The following is a 22,729-nucleotide window of genomic DNA, read 5'->3' on the forward strand; positions in this document are numbered from 1 at the left end:
GTTGGTGGGAATGCAAAATGGTACAAACACTTTGGAAGATAGTTTGGTGGTTTCTTACAAAACTAAATTACCCAATGATCCAGCCTAAATGAACTAAAAACTTATGCCCAGCCCTGGCTGGTGTTTCTCAGTGGTTAGAATGTCGGTCTGTGCATCGAAGGGTCACAGGTTCAATTCCCGGTCAAGGGTGCGTACCTGGGTTACAGGCGCAATCCCTGGTCCTGTACAGGGCACATTTGGAAGGCAACCAATCGATAGTATCTCTCTCACATTGATGTTCTAAGTCAATCTTCATGAAGAACTATTTACATTAAGCCATCTGCACAATGAGATACTCTATTCTATCACCTCTACCGTCAGATAGAAAAAGTCAAGAGCCATATTTTTTCATTCATATGTGGGATATAAGACTGAAAGCAACAAATGAACAAACAAAAACAAACAAACAAAAACTCATAGACACAGACAATAGTATGGTGGTTACCAGAGGGAAGGGGAGAGGGTAGTAAAGAGTAAAGGAGGTCAAATATATGGTGATGGAAGAAGATTTGACTCTGGGTAGTGGGCACGCAATGCAATAAACAGATGACTTATCATAGAATTGTACATTTGAAACCTATATAACCTTATTAACCAATGTCACTCCAATAAATTTCATTTAAAAATAAAAAAGACTGACTTCAGCCAAGAGCGGACTTTGGTTTCCTCTCATCCTGTGACTAGAGCTACTTCCCATCACAAAGTCTCCAAGGCATAATATGTGTTCACTTTCTGGGTAAATTTACACAAAATTGATTAACACTTCACTTACATGTCATTGAACTTGATGTATGAGTTTTAAATCATACAGCTCATGGCACTTAGTCAACAAAACACTAAAATGCCTCTTTTTTATAATGATTTGGATGATGTCGCTGACGCTTCCTAAATTATTGAGACTATAAACCAATTTATTAAATTTAGTGAAAAGTTTCCATATTAAGTAAGATGACTCTTTTTATGCAAAACCTTCTTATGAAAGGTTAAATAACTTTCTCATCATTCTTTCAATGTCTAAGATAAATGGTCTTGGGTAGTCAGGTAGATGATGTTTAACTCAGCACTCTACCAAAATTAAAAGCAGCTTTTGAGAAGAGAAAGAATGAAAATAAAGGGGGTTGAACAAACTTAAATGCCATATTTATTTTTATATGTGTATTTAGACTCCCAATCAGACTGTAAGTCAGGGGTCCTCAAACTTTTTAAACAGGGGGCCAGTTCACTGTCCCTCAGATCGTTGGAGGGCCGGACTATAGTTTAAAAAACAAACTATGAACAAATTCCTATGCATACTGCACATATCTTATTTTGAAGTAAAAAAACAAAACGGGAACAAATACAATATTTGTATTTGCATGTGGCCCGTGGGCCGTAGTTTGAGGACCCCTGCTGTAAGTGATCAAAAATAATTGGGGTTTTTTTCACCCTCTTCATACTGTCTGACTCAGTGCGCAGTATAATTACATTAAGCAATGAACTACTAGAGATGCACAGCCCAGAACAGAAATATTCACCTTTGGAAAAAATGTAAAGAGAAAATAGTGTATCTTCAGCCCTTGCCTGCAGTTATTTCCTCAAAACTTTCTAATATCCCTTCATCTTTATAAACATTTTAATGCTTTCAAGGGTCCAGAATCCCTTCTCTCATAGAACAAGAAAACATTCATGGAATACCTATCATGTCTAGGTATTGTGCAAGACACTCAGCTTCCATAAAGAATAAAAAAGATTGTTCTTGCTAGAAAAGATACACTATATAAGATGCATCATATATAATCTATACATACATGTTTTAAAAATCTATTGAAACACAGAGAAGTAATTTATTGTTATTATTTGAACAAGTCCACTTTTATTTTAAAAAAATTTTACCATCTAAAAAGGGTAATAATTAAGCCAACATTTTGGACCAGATTATAGAAGGTATTGAATAGCATCTGAGGAACTAGATGATTATACTGAGAGCAAAGGAAAGACATTGGTTTTGGCGATAACAAATGAAAACCAAGATTTCAGAAGAATAATCTGGAACAGATATGAAGGATAAACTGAATTAGGTAAAAATCAGAAGTAAAAATGTCATTTTGGAAGTTAATATTATAAAAACTAGCATGAAAACAAATAGAAAATGTGAATAGACCTATTTCTATTGATTAAATTAATTTTATAATAAAAACATTTGTATACTCTTCTGTTTCTGAACATGACAGATTAATTGACACAGACATGCCCTTTTGCAGTGAAAACTGAACAAAACATATAAAAATAGTTTCAGACTTTGCACAACAACTAAAACAGGACTCTACTTCCTGAAAAAAAAAAAAGACATAATGTAATCCCTATGATCACCTTGGAGGAACTTTCCAGACTGTGGTGTAGAGAAAGGGAACACACAGAGCACAGTGATCACTCTGAGTTGAGAAGACAAACATTGGAGTGGGGAAAGGCTGAAGCAGCTGGAATTTGTGAGAGTGTGGAGAAAAGGGAAACCACAAGGAAAGAACTCCAACATTCACCATACTGGGTCACCTTGAATGTTGCTTAATACTGAACTGTTATACACAGGATGAAACTCTATGAGGCTGAGCTAAAAACTGAGGAATCTATAAGCTGAACAATTCTCAGAGTTCACTTAGGGCTGGGAGTTGCAACATCTGACAACCAAGGTGAAGAGACTTTAAAAAAAATTCTTTATTATTGAAAGTATTCATGTCTCCTTTTTCCCCCCACTAACCTCTCCCTGGCCACTCCTACCCCCCAGCACATGCCTTTACCCCCCTTATTGTCTGTGTCAGTCAGATAAGGATAAGTATCACATGATCTCACTCATTTGTGGAATATAGTGAAGAGACTTTGTTGAATACTTAAGGCATTCATACTCCAGAAAGATCACATCTTATTAGTAGGGTTAAACTAATCTTATAGTGAAGACCATTACTATATAACTACCCCAAATGCTTGAACAGACCTCAAAAAGATTAAGATAAATCACAAGTAAATCAACTGCCTCTAAACATAAATCAATCCTCTTTAAAGAAAGACAACAAAATCCAGACTTAAACAAAATAACATTCCTAATGTCCATCATCTAGTAAATAACCAGATGTGTGAAGGAGCAGGAAAAGGTCACCCAAAAGAGGGAGAAAAAAAATAGACAATGAAATAACAGAAAAAGACTTTACTATATTTATTGTACATATATAATTATTATAAATATGATCAAGTACTCAAAAAGGAAAGAAAAGAACATGATAAAGAGAGAAATGGAAGATGTTAAAAAGTACCAAATTGAACTTTTGCAGCTGAAAAACACAGTATCTGAAATGTAAAATAAAATAATTCCAACACTAGGGAATGAAAAATAAAGATGAGCCTGAAACATTTTATTGAATCAAAGGGTAATGCTAAAAAAGTAATTGAGACATGCCTAAAGGATATAGGGTCCATGGGCCAAATCCAAAAAAATTTGAATATAAAAATAAATATTAGTAGCAGTGGATTATAACTTATTGAATAGAATAAGAATCAATGAATCATTGTGATATAAGTAAACTCATACATAAAAAATAAAGGGGAGAAGGAAAACTCTTTCTCAATAGAATTCCAACTGATGATTATATCATGAATGATGAATTAGGAAATCATCAATGGATAGTAAAAGTAATGGGTGAAAGTTTGATGAGGATGAGATACTTACATAATTTTCAAGTATCTCCCCATAAGTTACATATTATTTACAAAGGAGAAATGGTAAATTTAAGTAGAGTAACCTGAGAGACACAACCTGAACACTGTGATTAAGGCCAACATCACCAATATTGGTACAAACTGAAATCATGTGCTTCCTAAGGCAACACAAGACACACCCAAATTGAGGGATACTCTAAAACATAATTAACTAGGCTCTTCAAAATAAAATCAAAGTCAAAAAAGCAAAGAAGGATTCTAAAAAGATTTAACAAATACCTGGACATTTTTGGACAAAAGGACATTTGGGGACAACTGATTAAATTTGAATGTAAACCATGGATTATATAATAGTGTATCAGTGTTAGAATTCCTGATTTTAATAAATGTACTGTACTTATATAAAAGAATTTTCTTGTTCCAAGTAAACACACACAGTATTTAGGTTAAAAAGAAGGAAAATATCAAATCATTGGTGAAGAACCATTATTTTGTTGTTATTATTATTGATAAAATCCAATGTGATCTCAAGACAAGTTCCACCATGCTATTGCCAGATGATGCTAACATTTCAAAAGCATTAGATTGACATATGTGGGACATAAAATTTAGCATTAATTTGTACAAATTCTTGAGGATAATAATAATTTTAAAGATAAGCCTGATTTTATATTCTAATTTCTCTAAACATTGTCCCCAGAGTAATTCAAATAGTCTAAACTATAAGAATTAGACTTGAAATCAGCCAATAGTGAGAGGCTAGTTGAGCTACAGGGGAAGAAAGGAAGAAAAAGCTTTGTAATACTGAGGCATCCCCATATTAAGTCCCACTTGAAATTACGAGACAGAGAAAAAAGATAAATTGCAATATGTTCCCTTAACAGACTCTATGCACTCTCCACAACCACCATCCACCTCGACCTCCATCCTCCTGCTCAAATAGAGGTTCCCCCTCCCACTATCCTCACACACCCCTTTCATTTGGGAATGGACCACAGTCAGTTTTTGTATATGTTTTTGTTTTTAATCTGAGCAGCTACTGAATATTGTTATATGCTTTCATAAGCCCACACACCCTGGCAAGAGTTAATAGGAATTCCAGATACTATCAAATATATTTAGACATGATGCTTGAGTGGTCTTTGCAGCTGGTAGGTTATACATAAAATATGTTCAGCCAGTGATAGCGTCCTTATCTAAAGACAGAAGCTAGCAAAATTTCATCCTGTATGCTCTGTTAGATTGTTCCCTTGGACAGATGGCAGAAGACTCCTGATGACAAGTGTGAGATGCTATCTGAGTGTCATGGCAGTGGTTTTTTCATTGTCCTGGACAGAGTTCCCTGGCTACTCTCTTCATTTGAAGCGTGCAAATGAGTAGATGTGGATAGCAGAATATGTGTGATCAATAAACTCATGTAATTAGAATCTTGCTGAAAAGAGTAGTCTCTCTAAGAACCTACATTAATGCTTGGTCTCCATGACTAGACAAGGACTCCGAATTTTTTCACCTTCTTGTATATTTTTCCCAAGTGACAAGAGTAAACTGACAACATAAATGATCAATTTTGAAAGTGCTGCCCATGTCTCAACAATTAAAGTGTCAGCCTGCGGACTCAAGGGTCCCAGGTTCGATTCCGGTCAAGGGCATGTACCTTGGTTGCGGGCACATCCCCTGTAGGGGGCGTGCAAGAGGCAGCTGATCGATGTTTCTCTCTCATCGATGTTTCTAACTTTCTATCCCTCTCCCCTCCTCTCTGTAAAAAATCAATAAAATATATATTTTTTTAAATGATCAATTTTGAAAGTGCTGCCCATGTTTCAACAATTAAAGAAAGTATAAGAATGATAGTTCACCAAATAGAGAATACCAATGAGACAGAAATTATTTGAAAAAGGAGAAGAGAACCAATGAAAACTTCCAAAGTTGAAAAGTACAATAAGTGAAATTTAAAAATTGACTAGAGGGACTCAACAGCAGATTTGAACAAAGAGATTATACAGGCCAACTAAGAATTAACAGCTGATTTCTCATTAAAGCACAGTGACCAAAAGACAGTGGGGTGACATATTCAGAGTACTGAGGGCACGGCGGAGAACCAAGATGGTGGAGTAGGCAAACGCCTGTACTCGCTGACTCCCACAACCATGCCAAAATTACAACTAAAATGCAGAACAGCCATCATCCAGAACCTCTAGGAAGCTGGCTGAATGGAAGTCCTACAACAGAAGTAAAGAACAAAGTACACTGAGACTGGTGGGAGGTGTGGAGGCGTGGAACTGGCTGGTCTGGCACCCACGTGTGCCACTTTTTTAATTGGGAGGGAGATCACCTCTGTGGAGGCTGCCAGGAGGAGCAAGGGGTCCCAGCCCCACACCAGATGCCTAGCCCAGGGTCCCAGAGCTGCGAAAAGAAGTCTCTATGGGCAGTAAGAACTACGGTCTGTAAAAACCACTGGGGATTGGGGCTCAGTGACACAGAGCCTGCTAGAGACCCAGCTGCTCCTCTTAAAAGGGCAGCACACAAACTGAACTTACAAGCTCCCACTTCCTCTGAGCTCCACTGCTGGGGAACCCAGACACATACGAGGAAAAACTGGACTGTCTGGCATCGGGCAGGAACTTGGGGATGGCTTTCTTCCAGATGGAGGTGCTTGCAGCAGTCATTGTTCCCGTGCTGGGACCTCCATGGTTGCAAGGATGACTGGCAGCCATTTCTGTTTGCTCTGCCCTGGTGATTCCCTGAGACTCTGCCCCACCCAATTTACAACCTCTCCCCTCCCCCACAATGTGTGCAGTGGCTTTGCATATGAATGCCCTGTCCTTACTCAGGTTAAAACCTGTCAAGCAAGCTGCAGTTGGGTCAGGGAGCCCCAATAAAAGGCTCAAGACCTGGCACCAGCACCAGCCTGCCTTGTTTCATAGCTGGACACTTACAAACCTGATACAAAGAGGAGGAATCTGCAGATCTCTCTGTAGCTCCTGCTGGGTGGCTCCAGGCAGTGGCTGACTTTGCACCTCCCTGGAGACCCAAGAGCCAGTGTACCCAATGGTCAGTGTCAGACCATACCAGATTACAACTCTACACATCCATAAATGACACACTCAAGGGACAGACTCAGTGAACACCAAAGCCCCACTGAAGCAAGTCCTGCTCCATAAGGGTGTCTCCTGCACAGCAACTCTCCCACTACAGGCACAGCTGATCCCCACAGCCAATTGGCCTGGAGGTCAATTCCTCGCAGTGACACCAATAGCAATCTGGCTCAACTACAATAAAAATGTGCACACAGCCCACACAGAGGCGAACCTAGAGTGTCCGCCTCAAGTGATTGGAGAGGCTGAGCCACTGGGTCCTACTACACAAGGCCACTCTATCAATTCAAGGAGACTTAGCAGCTCTACCCAATACATAGAAACAAACACAGGGAAGCAGCCAAAATGTGGAGACAAAGAAACATGTCACCAATGAAAGAAATGGAAGGAAGCAAACTACTGGATATAGAGTTCAAAACCACAGTTATATGGTTACTCAAGAATCTTCTAGAAACCTCCAAGGGACTTAGTGAGACTTTCAAGAATCTTAATGAGAATGCAAAAAAAAAAAAAAAAGGAAAAGAACCAGTCAGAAATTAAGCATACACTGACTGAAATAAAGAATAGTATACAGAGATTCAACAGTAGACTAGAGGATCCTGATAATCAAATCAACAATTTGAAATATAAGGAAACAAAAAACACCCAACCAGAAGAGCAAAAAGAAAAAAAAAATCCAAAAATATGAAGACAGTGTAAGGAGCCTCTGGGACAACTTCAAGCATACCAATATCTGAATTATGGGGGTTCCAGAAGAAGAGAGAGAGAGAGCAAGATATTGAAAACCTATTTGAAGAAATAATGACAGAAAACTTCCCCTACCTGGTGAAAGAAATAGACTTACAAGTCCAGGAAGCACAGAGAACGCCAAACAAGAGGATCCAAAAGAAGACCACACCAAGACATCATAATTGAAATGCCAAGGGCTAAACACAAAGAGAGAATCTTAAAAGCAACGAGAGAAAAGCAGTTAGTTACCTACAAGGGAGTACCCCTACGACTGTCAGCTGATTTCTCAACAGAAACTATGCAGGCCAGAAGGGAGTGGCAAGAAATATTCAAAGTGATGAACAGCAAGGACCTACAACCAAGATTACTCTACCCAGCAAAGCTATCATTTAGAATTGAAGGTCAGATCAAGACTTCACAGACAAGAAAAAGCTAAAGGAGTTCATCACCACCAAACCAGTATTATATGAAATGCTGAAGGGTATTCTTTAAGAAGAGGAAGAAGAAAAAGGTAAAGATAAAAAATATGAACAACAAAGTGGCAACAAATACATATCTATCAACAATTGAATCTAAAAATTAAATGAATAAAAAATCCGATGAACAGAATAAACTGGTGAATGGAACAGAATCAGGCACGTGGAAATGGAACAGACTGATGATTCTCAGAGGGAAGGGGGTGTTTGGGGGGGCGGGCAGGAAGAGATTAGACAAAGATCTTATATGCATGCATGTATTACCTATGGACGCAATCAATAGAGTGGCAAGGGCCAGGGGCGGGACGGGACGGGAACCGGGTGGAGGGGAGCTATGGGGAGAAAAAAGAGGGACATCTGTAATAATCTCAACAATAAAGATTAAAACCAAAACAAAACATTGTAAGGCAAATTGCCCTAAGGACTGTTGAAACAGGGGGAAATGGGATGGAGGTAATAAACTTGATGGGCTTATGCCTAAAAATAAAGAAGGTACTGAAAAAATTGTACATCCAGTAAAGTTATATTTCAAAAATAAAGAAGTTAAGATAAATTACTTCAAAATTAAAGTCATTGACTTTGGTAAATATTCTTCCTCTTTTAACTGTTCTCTAACTAAATGCATAAGCTAAAGGCCTGTTATCATGGATTGGTTTCAGACCCAGCAGTTTAATTTATCATTTTTTTTAAATGATTTTGTAATCTGTTAGAGCAAATCTTTCTGCCACCAGCTTATCTTGGATAGATGACCTGGAAGTGCAATGTTTAAAGTTAAGGGTGCTTTACTGTCTGAGGCCTGTATTCATCAACAAGAGACATTCACAAATCAAACTGGTGTGGACATGATCACTTGTTCACCCAAATATTGACACTCATCTCAAATTTCTTCCTGTGTAAAACCTTGTCTCCATTTCTGGGCATTTCATGTGAAGGAGAGTTGTGTTTTCATTTGAGGTTTCCGTAGAGTTCCTCCACAACCATGACTGAATATCAACTCTTATTTAGTTGACTGTTAAAACATGGGGCCCTGCATTTAACTAACTACATAGAATATCCACAGGCCAGTTATTTGTCAGGGAGGATACTACTGAGCACATTAGTGCTCAATTCTTATTATATACTCACTTGAGTCATGCAGGAAACTGTTCTTACCAAACTATTTCTATTTTTGCAGTAATTCCACATTGGGAAACATACTAGGAAGTTAAATGGCGAAACATTACATTTATTGTAAATATATATTATTAAGGACCAATAGAAGAAAGTTTAAATATTTGAAGAAGAAATTTTTGTCTTTCTTAAGCAACTGGTTTAATTCTATCACAGAGACACTCTAACATGCAATGGTTCCTGTTTCCTTCTTCATGGTGGTCATGAGGAGACCCTGAGCAGGTTTGCAGTGTACTCAACCTGGTACCCAACACTTATGATGCATGAGCTCGTTCCGACTGCATCTTATTTTTCTACCCTTATTTTACCTTGCCCCTATTTTCTCACTGACTAGTGTTCTGTTTTTTATCTTTGTGTGTATTTTTGTAAGCTGCTTTAAATACATCTTTCAAAGCTGACAGACATAAATAAATACATTTCTATAATAGCGCTGTGTGAAGGATAGTTCTACAAAGCTGTAGGATAAAAATCTTATCAGAAAAAAGGGACTTTTGTAGAATCTCTGTGGGTAGAAATTCCATTCTCACATAATTAAAAAGTTGTAACAGGGATATGTTACAGCCCACCTGACCCGGAAACTGAGATGGAAATATTAATTGAGATTGTGGAAGCTGTGAAATTAGGCCAGAGAGTAATAATGGGAGTCTTTAATTACTCAGTCGTAGATTGGCAAATGCCTCACTGGGACAAGGGTGGGAAGTGAGATTTTTAGATAAAAGAAATTACTGCTTCCCAGCAAAGGTAGAGAAGGAGTTTATGCGGCTGGGAAATATAACAGACTGAGCTCTGACAGTGAAGGGAAATTGGCCTGCAAAGTGATGCAAAATCATTAACAGTGACCACTGCACAATTTAATTCCACAGCCTTCTGGGCAAACTAAAGGCCACTACATGTCTATTTAATATGAGAAAGGGTCCTATGACAAAAATGAAAGAATTTAAAAACTTACTAACAAGCAAGAAATAAACCAAAAGAATATTTTCACAGCAACTTATCAGCAATCCAAGAAAACATGCAAATTATAATAATCCTCTGTGGCTAGTTGACAGAGATAGAAATAACTTCTGGGAGCAGGGGAAGGGAGATGTTTTCATAAAGCACAAAAAGCACCAAGGAAAGGAAACAGGTAAATCCACAAAATAGGACAGATTAGGAATAACTTCAAAATTAGTTACCCCCCACCCCACAAAAAGGCGATGCATCTTAGAGAGGTGTCCAGACGAATTGGGAAGAAAAAAATAAAAATCTTTAAATTTCTCAAAGGAAGAAAAACGGCTTGAGAAACAATGGAATCTCTTTAATATCATGAGTAAAAGGAAAAAGAGATAGCAAAAGGCTAGATGAAGTATTTGTCTCAATTTTCAGAGAGATTCCCGTCTACTAAAATATCCATTAAAACCCAGATAAGAATTCAGACTGCTGAAAATAGCAATCACAGAGCAGAATAATGAGCTAAAGTAGCAAAACACATGCAGAGACTTTGGAGAATTTGGGGGTGAAATATTCAAAGAAATGAAGCAAATTTTTAGATTTAGAGTGAATCTATTGTGTCATTACAGAAGGCCTCTGTCCTAGAAATATTAAGACCCACTTCTTTGTCTGACAAGGCAAGGGGACTATAGTTAAATAGAGACTCACTGGATCTTTTATTATTTTTGAAAGAAGGGAAGAGAATATGGCTTGTAAATGGACAAATTAACATGCTGCCATTTTTTTATATTAGATATGTATGTCAAAAACAGATACATATGTCAAAAATAGTTAACCAAGAATATATATTTTTAATTGAATTAAGACTGGGGGAGAGGACTACAGGGTGACTATTTTAGGCAGAAGAACTGTAAAAACACTGTCAGGGATTGGTTCTAGGCCTTGTGATTTAATTTAACATATTTGTAAATGACTTGAGAGAGGGAGCAAACAGCAAAGTCTAATAATTCTTATTACTGAAGAGACATGGATGAAGCAAGATTCTATTAAGTATTTTAGAGAATGTGAGTAGAGAGGAAAATGTTAGGTGAAGAATAGCTGTAGGCATAAATAAGCCAAATTTTTCTAACAAAAGAAGAGCTCCAATTGAAGAAATATTCCAAATAAAATAACACTCTTTTTCACTTTGCACCCAAACCCTTCCCTTTACCTCACCTGCCCACTGAGGCCAGTCACAAGGACCAAAGCCTGCTTTTCACAGGATGAAGTTTCAGGGCTGCGGGGGCAGAAAGGCTGACCCTATTTGGGGCACAGTTTGTTTCAACAGAAGCAGCATAGTGCACAGCTATGGAGGGCTTAGCATTTACAAATCATATCCATGTCCGGTATTCCACTGCATCCCGAAACCAGCCGGCGGGTGGCTGTTCACATCCTTCGTAGAATTGGGAACTGGGGGTAGTGAGCACAAACATGGGCTGCCTGGCTGCCCTGCACCAGGGGATGTGTCTGCAGCGTGAGACCAGCCTCTGCCAGGCACGCTCCCCACAAGAGTTAGGATGAAGAAGCAGCCCCTCTGAGACTTGGGGAAAAAGGGAGTTTAGAACAAAGAAAAAAGAATGCAGATCACATGATAGATAACAGACTTAGAAGTGTCATTCACCAACAAGTAGCGCTGAGAGGAAATGGAAATAAAGGGGTTTGGCAAACGGTGAGAGAAGGGGATGTCCCCGGTTGACATCTGGGAGGCCCATTTTTCCATACTCTAAATCTCACGTGAAGCTGCTTCTGCTGAATGAGCCCCAAACTGAACTTGGTTCACTGGCCTTGACGGCCTCACTTTCAAAAACCCATTCCAGCCTTTGAGGTTAAGATGGCTCTGCTGTGACTGACTCCTCGAATGCTCAAGTTCCTTATATAAAACTAGAGACCTGGTGCACAAATTCGTGCACGGGTGGGGTCCCTCGGCCTGGCCGGTGATCGGGGCTGATCGGGGCTGGCGGGGTGGAGAGAAGGAGGGACTGTGGGAGGTTGGCCAGCTATGGAAGGTGGTTGGCTGTGGGAGTGCACTGACCACCAGGGGGCAGCTCCTGCATTGAGCGTCTGCCCCCTGGTGGTCAGTATGTATCATAGCGACTGGCCAGTCGTCCGTCCAGTCTTAATGGTCACTTAGGCTTTTATATGTATAGACGGTGTAGTATTTGTGTAGAACTTATGCACATCCTCCTGTATACTTTAAATAACCTCTAGATTATTTATAATACCTAACACAATATAAAAGCCATGTAAATAGTTGGTATACTGTATTGTTTAGGGATCAACTTTCTGGAATTTTTTTCCAGAATATTCTAATTCATCCTTATATCGGTCTCTTTTATTATTGTTGTATACATTTTCCAAGATCGAAGGCTCTAGAAGAAGCCTTAGTCATCTTTTTCACTACTTGTCTCTATTTTCCCCACTGCAGCTGTGAAGCATGTTAGGAAGAGCCTCAGTTTAGATCCTGCAGGCCCCAAGTCAGACCATGAGTCTATCTATACTACACCCCTAACTGAGAGGAATAAATGTCACTGTCAAACTCAAGTGAAAATGTATCTTCTCTTGCAGGAAATATGTGGAGGCAACTACAGACATTTTATGGCCAAAGACTGCCTTTTTAAAAAATCTCAGGGTGCTCAAAAAAATGTTTATTTTGTGTTTCCTGATTAAAATGAATGGAAATCCACATCATAATAATGCCAACTAATTACAGATATGAAGCATTCAAATTCCATTATTCCTCTAGGAACTCTTGAAATGAGGTGGCAGGTGCTTGGGACAGTGGAGAGTGTTGGAAGCAGTAGGACTGCCTTCTCCCGTAGGCAGACAGGAGAGCTACTAATTTCCCATTTCCAAAACTGGTTTCCAGATTTGCCAATTGCGGATACAGATGAACACACTTCCCCGAATGCCTCCACTGCCTATTTGACACTCTATGTTTAGAAGAATGCATAATAGTATTAATCTTCACCTTACTTAACTCTATAGCTGTCAAATTACAGTCAAATTCCTATGGATAACTCAAGTATTTGGAGTATCTATAACACTCAGTTGCCACCAGTGAGAGAAGCAGGAGAAAAGGAAGAAGACAAATAAAAGAAATTAAAATGACATATTCTTTTTTTACCTCCCAGAGGTTAAGAAAGGCTGGTTGCAAGAAGTAGATAAATACATGTAATTAAGGGCTCTAAGAAACACATAATTCTACCTCTCTCTCTCCCTTCCCCACCTCTTTTCCTCTCTCTCTCTCTTTCTCTCTTCCTTCTCTCCCTTATTCCTCCTTGCCTTCCTCTACCTCAGAAAGTAATCTCATCCTTTCGTCACATATTATTGAAATCCCAGTTCTTAAAAAAACTCTCATTTTTGCCCAGACTGAGAGCATGTCATTTGGAAGTGATGTGCAAGGCAAGAGATAACCAGGTAGAACTCAGCGATTCGCCACAGAAAATGGTTCCATGTTTGGCCGTAATGCTATCAGAGTCTGTCCCTCAATAGCTCTTTACTGCTCCGAGCTCAGAATCTGCTGATTCAAGACTTTGCCTGCATGGGGAGGTGCGAGGGTGGCAGAGAAAGGGAAGCCTAGCAGTGCAGGAGGAGTTAGGAGGAAATATTTATAGTCCTTCCAGACCACATAAGAAGTCAGAGGATTTTTTTAAATAGAAATAGTGCCCCCTCCCCTTCTCTTCCTCTCTCTCTTTCTACCTCATTCCGTGTCTTCATTTCATGCTATGGTTGTGTTGATTGGGAGGGAAGAATCTTCTCAGCTGGCTGCTTAGTACCAAGCAGATGCACTTCAGTTGAAAATGGTTAGCAGTTAGGGGTTAGCCAAATACAGGCCGCAGATATGATAAAGGTAAGTACAGATGTTTGGGTGGTGTGGTAATGGGAATTCAAAAAATGAAAGACTTCAAATCGCCCAAAAGCACATCGGTGCACACATATTTCCATTTGTACAGGTTCCAGAGAAAATCAACACACACCCCAAATGGGCTGACAGAATAGAAACATCAAGGAATAACTTAGATATGTTTCCATTTCTTTAATAACTTTCCTTCCAGTTCCAGCAATTTCACACAAATTCGGAGAGAGATAGCAAACTTTCATTGTCTTTGAACCAAAAGGACTTTAAATGGCTATATTTTCATTTATCAATGATCTTCCTGCTTTCATGGTGGCTCCTAAACTTTTATTTGCATCCAAAAGTATTTTAAATTCATAAAATAAATAAATCCTCATTTCCCCCCGCCCTCAAATTCTTTGTTATAGTAATGGCTTTTCAACCATTTCTTGTGCTTGAATCATCACACATTTAAGTCCTCATTGATCAATAATGCTCTTGAGTATAGAACTAGCTCTATCAGAATGAGGTAATACACTCACAAATTGTAGTTATGTTTCCACATATTTTAAAGTGTCTCATTTTAGATCAGGAAGCCAGGCTCCTCGGATACTTCCCTGTGATGATGCCTCCAATCAAAAGAAGGCGTTAATTAAGAAAACTGATAAGAAGCTTTGTGGATCAAAGCGAACATTTTTATTTCTTCTACATTAGCTGATCTTAGCTACTTAGTTATGCAAATAATTTATCTAATAGGTAGGGGGAGTGAGAGAGGGAACAGGAGAGCCCAATCTTTATTGTTTCCCCATCTAATAAATGAGCCTGAGCTTAATGCTGAGTAGCTTTTCCATCTGATTCATGTCTTTACCTCCTACCCAGCCATGCCAACACTTACCGTAGTAGCCCACGGTACTCTCTCTTTTTTTCTTATAGCCTCAAACTTAATGCCAAAACGATAAGAAATTTGATTGATAATCTTTATATTTTAAATTCTGAAAACACTCATGTATTCTGAGGTGTGGTCTTCATCATCTATTACTGCTAGGTAATAATGATTGTTAGAAATAAGCTGTTTAAACTTATATTTGCTAGTGAAGGGCACAGAGTTTATATTTCTTACATGGACTGCTGCTCCAGATAATTTTTACAAAACTCTAAAAATTATGTGTAGTTATACTTAAGGTAATAAATTAAAAATAATACAATAAGAGCCTAATTTATGAGTACAGTGAAACACCTTTTTTCTATCTATAGTTATTAAGCAATTTAAAAAATTATTGAATCCTAATCATTTCAGTATCAAATAATTTAATAAGTGAACATAAAAACATCTAAAACACGTAAGACTACTATTATTACATTATAGTTGCAGTATTATTTTAAAAAACTAAAAAGAAAAGATGAATGCAATTAAATTTCTCATGCATTAAGGCCAGAACAAAGATAATGGTTTGGAGATAAACTCATAGAGCAAGTCAGAGAAGCCCACATTTTGAAGACATCATGGAGGCAGGAACTAGAAATTGTCAGCCAGGTTAAGTTGAAGATGGCCATGGGAAATGGGACACAGAATAATTGGACAGTGGTGACAGTCCAAGATTTTCTCAGGACAATGGACAGCTCCTCCTCCACCCCCCCCATTTACACTAAAAGACCACTAGTACTTGTGCTGAGGCCACTTTTTCATAAGTGGCTAAGGAATAAGATAAACAGCCCACATCCTAGAAACTCCTAAATGACTTGGACCCTCTACCATGAGTCTTCAATGGTGTCAGTATCCGGAACTCAAGAGATTTCACCACCACTTTCATCATCTTTATCATCATCATAGTTGGCAGTTATTCCGATATTTTACTTTTTTTTCAATCCTCACAATATCGATAGGAGATTGACAGTATTATTTTGAAGATAATAGAACAGAGGCTTAGAGGGGTTTTGTAATATCCACAAGGTCACATACCTGGGACATCACAGACGCGGGAAAGCCCATGCTCATTATCATTAAACTACACTACTTCTAGCTGTGTGGATCTCTAGGCAGAGAGTTTTGTCCTCCTGAGGTCTAATACTCCCTGAGTTACATCCCTGACACCAATATGCATGTCCATTTCTGAGTTCACCTTCATGACATTTCAGTTCCTTTACCTCCCAGTTTCACATCCGCCTTCTGCTCAAATCAGCCCCTCTTCATCTCTGCACACTTCTGTGCCCTACCAATATGAGCACATCTCTTTCCACTACTCCATCCTCCAGTTATTAAATTAGTGCTACTCTGGCCATAGCTGTCTAACCTTTCCTACATCCTCATTCACACCAAACCTCTCTGTCCATTTATTTCCTCCAATGTCCCTCCCTGATATCCACTCTTTTGACTCACCATCAGGTCATGTGACTTCACCAATTTCATGAACCCCCTTCTGGCAACACTTAGTCTTGACTCTTAGGTCATCTATTTTAACATGGCCTTCAGCACCCTCCCACCCTCAGATTCCCAAATTTCCTCCTTCACAAACCACAGTTTACAACCCTCTTCCCTGCTCCTGCTCTACACGATGCTGCTGAATACAGACAAAAGTCCACTTAGATTTATGTAAGATGAAGTCAAACACCAGCCATTTTCTTCTAATATATGATGTTTGGCAAAAAGTTTTATTCATCTCTTCATTTTTCCCTACTTCCTAAAATTAACATTCTGAGCTCTTTTTGCTTTCCTGGGCCCACATTTCAGTACCCTACTACAGGAGCATAAAGGGCCCCAAAACCAACTTGATGATAGCCAAGTTGCACTAATTCACCCATTGTTTTTATTCCTCAACATTTCTGGTTGTCTACATTTATTCTCTTATCTTTTCTTGATCTCTGAGAGAAAAAAATGGTCTCTTCACTATTGTTTGAACTGTGAAATCTGGGCTCTGCAGCCCAAATATTCCCTCCCCTTCAGGAACCTTGCTCCCAGAGTACCCTCACTCATTATTTGCAGCTTCTCTTTGCAGGTTCCTTTCCTTCGAAGACACAGAGGTCTCCTCTATGTTGGAGAGCTCTCCTTTATCTCACTCCGCTCACCCTTCTAAGGACCTTCCTCCTCGTTTTTTCTTTCACCGGCACAGTTTTTGAATGAATGATTCTCTAAAATTGTATTTCTATTCTCACCAATTTCCAGAAATGAATTATTTCTTCTCTAATGACTCTAATAAGACTCCTTTCTTAAATTCAGTGGCCTTTCTTCTGTCATCATTTTCCTTAATCTTTCTCCAATAGCATATTCATATTTCTACCTCACTTTTCTTAACAATCTCTTCCCCTAACCTTCCATTATGTTATATTACTTAGTTTGTTTACCTTATATTTCTTTAGCCAGTCCTCTATGGTCTTTACTGGTTCTTATTCATCTCCATACTCACTAATATCCCTATACACAATATTTAATGACTATAGTCTTTTCCTTTGTTAATTAACTCCTACCTGTCCAGTTGTGCAGATAGAACAAATCCTCCTCTTCCTTTGATAGGGCCTCTGACACTGGTCCCATTTCTTCCGCTATCTGTAGGACATCTCCGTAGATGTTCTCTACCCACTCAAATTGATACAGCAAATTATTGTTTCCTACAATAGAACACACATATAAACACACATAGTTATCATACTCACCATCCCTCGTCAAATTTCTTATTGCCATCAGGCATTATTGATTCCACCTTTGAAAAATGTCTCTCACATCATCCCATTCTCACTATTCCCAGACTAGCTCAGGCCATCAGCATGTTGTGATTTTAAAACATTGTCTTAACTGAATTTCCTCACTTCTATCCTCTCTGATTTATCCTATATTCCTGCCAAGCTCAAGCTTTCATTTATACAATAGTTTATTTTATTGCTGAATTAATTCATTTTTTAGAAGTTTCAAAAATAAAGGTATAAAAAAGAAACCATTAAATACCACTTAAAAGTCTACCACCAGATATAATCATTGTTAACATTTTGATATATTATTCTTCCAATGTTTTTAATACTTACCTTTTTAATTTTTTTACAAAATGGCATTGTATGCTATATTTAAAACTTAAATATGTATCATGAATATTTTCAATGTCAACTAGAACCTTCTCATCATCACATCATTTTAATAGCAGCAAAGCATTTCCTCATGTGGATGAGATATCTTTATTTAATCAATTCCCCTTTGGTTGAATATTCAATTTGTTCTCTAGTGCTTAAATGTTATAAACAATCTGGTGATAAGCATCCTTAAAGTTAAATCTTTGTGTACATTTACACTCTTATTTAATTACAATTGCTGAGCATTTTTGAGGCTTTTGACATAAACTACAAAATTGCCCTTTAAAAGGGTTATAACAACTTGGAATTCTGCTAGCACTGAAGGAAAAATGCCTACTTTCTTGCAACTCATGCACACAGGATAACAATTAAAAATCTATGCCAACCTGGTTAGTGAAATGGTAAATTAAGCTGAATCTGTTTTTCATACATTTGCAGTCAAACCTACTAAAAACAAAACAAAACAAAACAAATACAGCCCAACGTGTGCTGATTGCATGTCACATGGGAAGGAGGAAAGGAGAGTAGAGAGGAAGTTAGGAAGCTAAATTAGTGCTCTAATCCTCATGCAGAGAATCTAAAAACTCTTTAATCCCCTTCATCTCTTAACTCATAGAATATTTAAATTCCTTCCATTAGCTATTCCCCCCTCCCCTTCTATGACTCCCTCCCTGTCTCTCTCCTTGCGAACCCAATTAAATTATAATATCTAATATTCTGGGGTGAAATGTAGAGAGACAGCAGGTGTGTACTGTTTTTTCATCCCTTCTGTTAGCTTCAAAGTGCCCTTTAAAATGTGCCATTTCAGTGAGTTATACAGCTGTCAGCTCACAGTCCCCTCTAGCTTTTGCACGACAGAGTGAAGTCGCCAGCAGTATGCTCATTGCAGAAGTCCGCTCCAACGAAACAACTTGGGTTCACTATGACGTTCACTGAGTGGGGTTTGACTGGTGTGGAAATGTATTCGCCTTTGATCCTGGCAAAACATGTTTGTTGGAAATTTGGGACCTGTCAGAAAGGGAGGTAGATTTAAATGAAGGTGAGGTGAAGTGGAACAATATGTCTTGGGGAAGACAGAGAATTATCAGGCGGAGACATGAGAGAGGCCTGAAAACACGGGAAAGAACAGTTGTCATTATCACCCAATGTATTTATAGGCACCTTCATCCTGTATATAGCATACTATTCTCCACATTTTCAGCTTTAGATGGGTTTCTTATTATAATTTAAGGCTTAAATTCTACCTTCCCCTTCAGTGTTAGATTAGAGCAAAGTTTTAATCGTTTCTCTCAGGGGGTTGCCAAAAATGATCTGGGGTTTGAAATATGACACAGCGCCTTGACAGAGCTGTGGATGAGAGATGAAATAATTTTTTTGTTTGTTTCTGAAATCCGGGATACTGACTGGCTGCTTTTCATTTGCAATTTCACTTATATTAAAAGAAATAAAAAGTAGATCTCAAATATTCTGTAAAATGTTTACGTATGCTTCCACTGGTAATCCTGGGTTTTTCAATTCCAGAATCTCTAGCCTAGAAGGAAAGCCACATGGCCCTGTCTTCTCATTCTCTGCTGAAGGTAACAGAAGTCCCAGGATGTTAGGATGCATTCAGGTTCCATCTGCAACCATGTGGGGGAATGGGATCCCAGCTCCTGAATCTGTGTCCCATGCTCTTCAGGACACAACCAGTTTCTTGGTATAACATTCTAGGGGAGCCTCTTGCCTTTACGGGTGTGAGGCTGGAAAATGAAGCAGAAATAAGCTCAATGGAGTCAGTGGCAGGTTCTTCTGTAAAGGGTTTAGGGTCTTTGCTTTCTCCCCTCCACCAGATTTTCCCCAAGCTCACCATTCCCTTCAGTGCTCTCTTCAGAGGACGTGACCTGAACCTGTTCTTTTTGTAAATTCAAAATCTGGAGTTGGAATGACTTCTCCCATTCAAGACTATTATTTGAGTTTCTTCATAACTTTATTTGTAATACCTTAGTTTTCATTTGCAAGTCTTTGCTTATATGTGATTAATTCTTACTGATAATTTGACAGTTTAAATGACACATTTCCAAAGAAGCTGTAATTAATTTGAATGTGTAGCTCATTTTCTCCAATATCACATTTACATTTATCTCATTATACATGTTGGATTAAAGATATTAATGTTCCATTTGAGCAAAACATATATTTTAAGTCTCACACTGCTGCAATGAAGTAGGAAATTTTGACAACATACAATTACATTTTTCAAAATTTCTGAACATAAAATTTATATATACTCTCATCCTCCAAGTATATTTATTACATTCAATGTGGAAAAAAAAAGAATCAGAGACTCAAAGCTTAACAAAAATTCAATTCAGTACCGAGACTAACAACTAGGTCTTGTGGGTCTCAGCCCAGTTCTCGCTTCTCTCTGCCACACGCTTCTGCATTTACTCTGATTAAACTAAAGCTGCCCTAAAAATGGTCACATAGTGAAATACATATCATTGAGAGTGTAGGCTGAGCGGTGTGGGACAAGCACCAAGAAGAGCAAGAGAGATTTGATGCAGAAGCTTTGGAGAGAAGAAGCAATAATCAAGAACTAAACCGGGGTCCAAGGGCAAGATAGCAGAGAGGGCTGATGTCATCATTAAAATGTTACCCTAAGGTTCCAGGAGAGCAAGAACTACTGGGAGGAAGTTCACCTGCCCATTTCCCCTGGAATCCCTCATTCCACTGCATGAGGAGCCCTCCTAGTGCCGCCCCTCCCGCCTTTTGCAGCTGTTTCTTCTGCACCCAGTTTTGGAGTGTGGTTCCATTTTCAATATGATCTTGTGGGCTTTGCATCTTTCAGGAAATCCCTCACCGTTTCTAATGTACCAGAGGATCTTCTTACTTTTCCCCCAACATGTTATTAGAAGATCCTTTATTAACATGTCATTTTAATACACACAAAAAATGTGTTCTCAAACAAGAATCACCAAACATGTGGTAAAACCCTATATTATGTGAGCCAATAACCTCAACAAATGGAGGAAATGTTACCTAAGAAAGTATAATTAATAGAATTAGTAGAACAGGACAGTACAATAACTTCAATTCATGTCCTCAAAGGTAATACGAGAAATATAGTGCTTGTGCATGTGTATGGATATATACACATATGGGTATGCATGTGAAATAATTAATTAGAAGTTATAAATATTAAAAATTAGATTGTTAAAGAAATTCAATAGATTGTCTACAAAGCAAAACGCCCTTGGCAGAACAATGATTAATGAGCTGAAGTTTAAGTGGAGGGATCTTACCAGAATGCAGCAAAAATTAGTAAGACTATAAGAGTATGAAAGTAAAATAAAGATATAGGTCAAAAAGATCCAAAAGTTTCATCATCTGATTAAAAAGAGTTCAGGTGGACCAAGTAGAGTGAGGGGAATAGGGAAATCTATAATAGTGGCAACAAAAATAAAGTTTAAAAAGAGTTCAAATAAAGAGAATATAGCAGAGTAAACACATGACTGTATAGAACACATTTTTAAAGATTGTAAAACTTATGACATAATCCCACATAGGGCTTAGCAAGTATCAAATAGAATGAAGATTACATGCACACATACACACATGTACACACATGTATACCTGCTATTCACATCATGGTGAAATTTCAAAACACCAAGATAAAAGAGAAGATTCTAAAAGTGTTTGTGGAAAAATAAAATGTATGTACAAAGAAACAAGAATAAAAGAGTCAGCAGAGTATACTGGTTAAGAGAAGGAGTATATGGATTTGAATCCTGGTGTTACCACTGCTAGCTGTGTGACTTTAGACAAGCTTTTTCATGTTCCTCATTGTATAACATTGGATAACAATAATACCTCCATCATAGAGTGGTTAAAGGAATAAATGAATTAATATTTGGAAAGCAGATAGAAAAAATCTGACACATAGTATATTCTCTATAACTGTTAGATAAAATTGAAATCAGTAGTATTGGATGAAGGAAGATAATAAATATTTTCAAAATTCTGAAGAAAAATACTTTTGAATATAGAATGCTGCACCTATCCAAACTATCATTCAAGTGAGAGGGAAAAAAATAAATACATCTTCAGCAAGTTAAAGACTCCCAAAATTTGCCTTCTATGGATTATTTCTGATAGAAAGTCACCAGCAGGAAGGATGTGCTCTCATAGTATAGGAGTTGAAGCAGATCTCCTATTTCAATGTCTCCATCATACAGATAAGAAAGCCAGAACCCAAAGAGGTCAAACAATCTATATACAGTGGGGCCGTGACTTATGAGTTTAATTCGTTCCGTGACCGAGCTCGTAACTCAAATTACTCGTATGTCAAATCATTAAAGTGAACGAGTGAGACACGTGATGCTGGGCTGATGTTGTGGCGTTCACTGTGACGTTCGCTGCGCCAACTAGCGGTGGGGTATCTGAAGCTGGCTCATAACCCGAATTTTAGCTCGCAACTCAAAGCAAAAAATTGGCCGAGAGACGGCTCGTATCTCGAAAAACTCATTAGTCAGGACACTCGTAAGTCAAGGCCCCACTGTATATAAAAGCCTAAGCGACCATTATGACTGGTCGATCGAACAACCAGTCGACTGGTCGCTATGACGATGCACTGACCACCAGAGGGCAGATGCTCAATGCAGGAGCTGCTTCCTGGTGGTCAGTGCGCTCCCACA

Source organism: Myotis lucifugus, unplaced genomic scaffold (genome assembly GCF_000147115.1).
Source record: "Myotis lucifugus unplaced genomic scaffold, Myoluc2.0 scaffold_8, whole genome shotgun sequence".
Lineage (NCBI taxonomy): Eukaryota > Metazoa > Chordata > Mammalia > Chiroptera > Vespertilionidae > Myotis > Myotis lucifugus.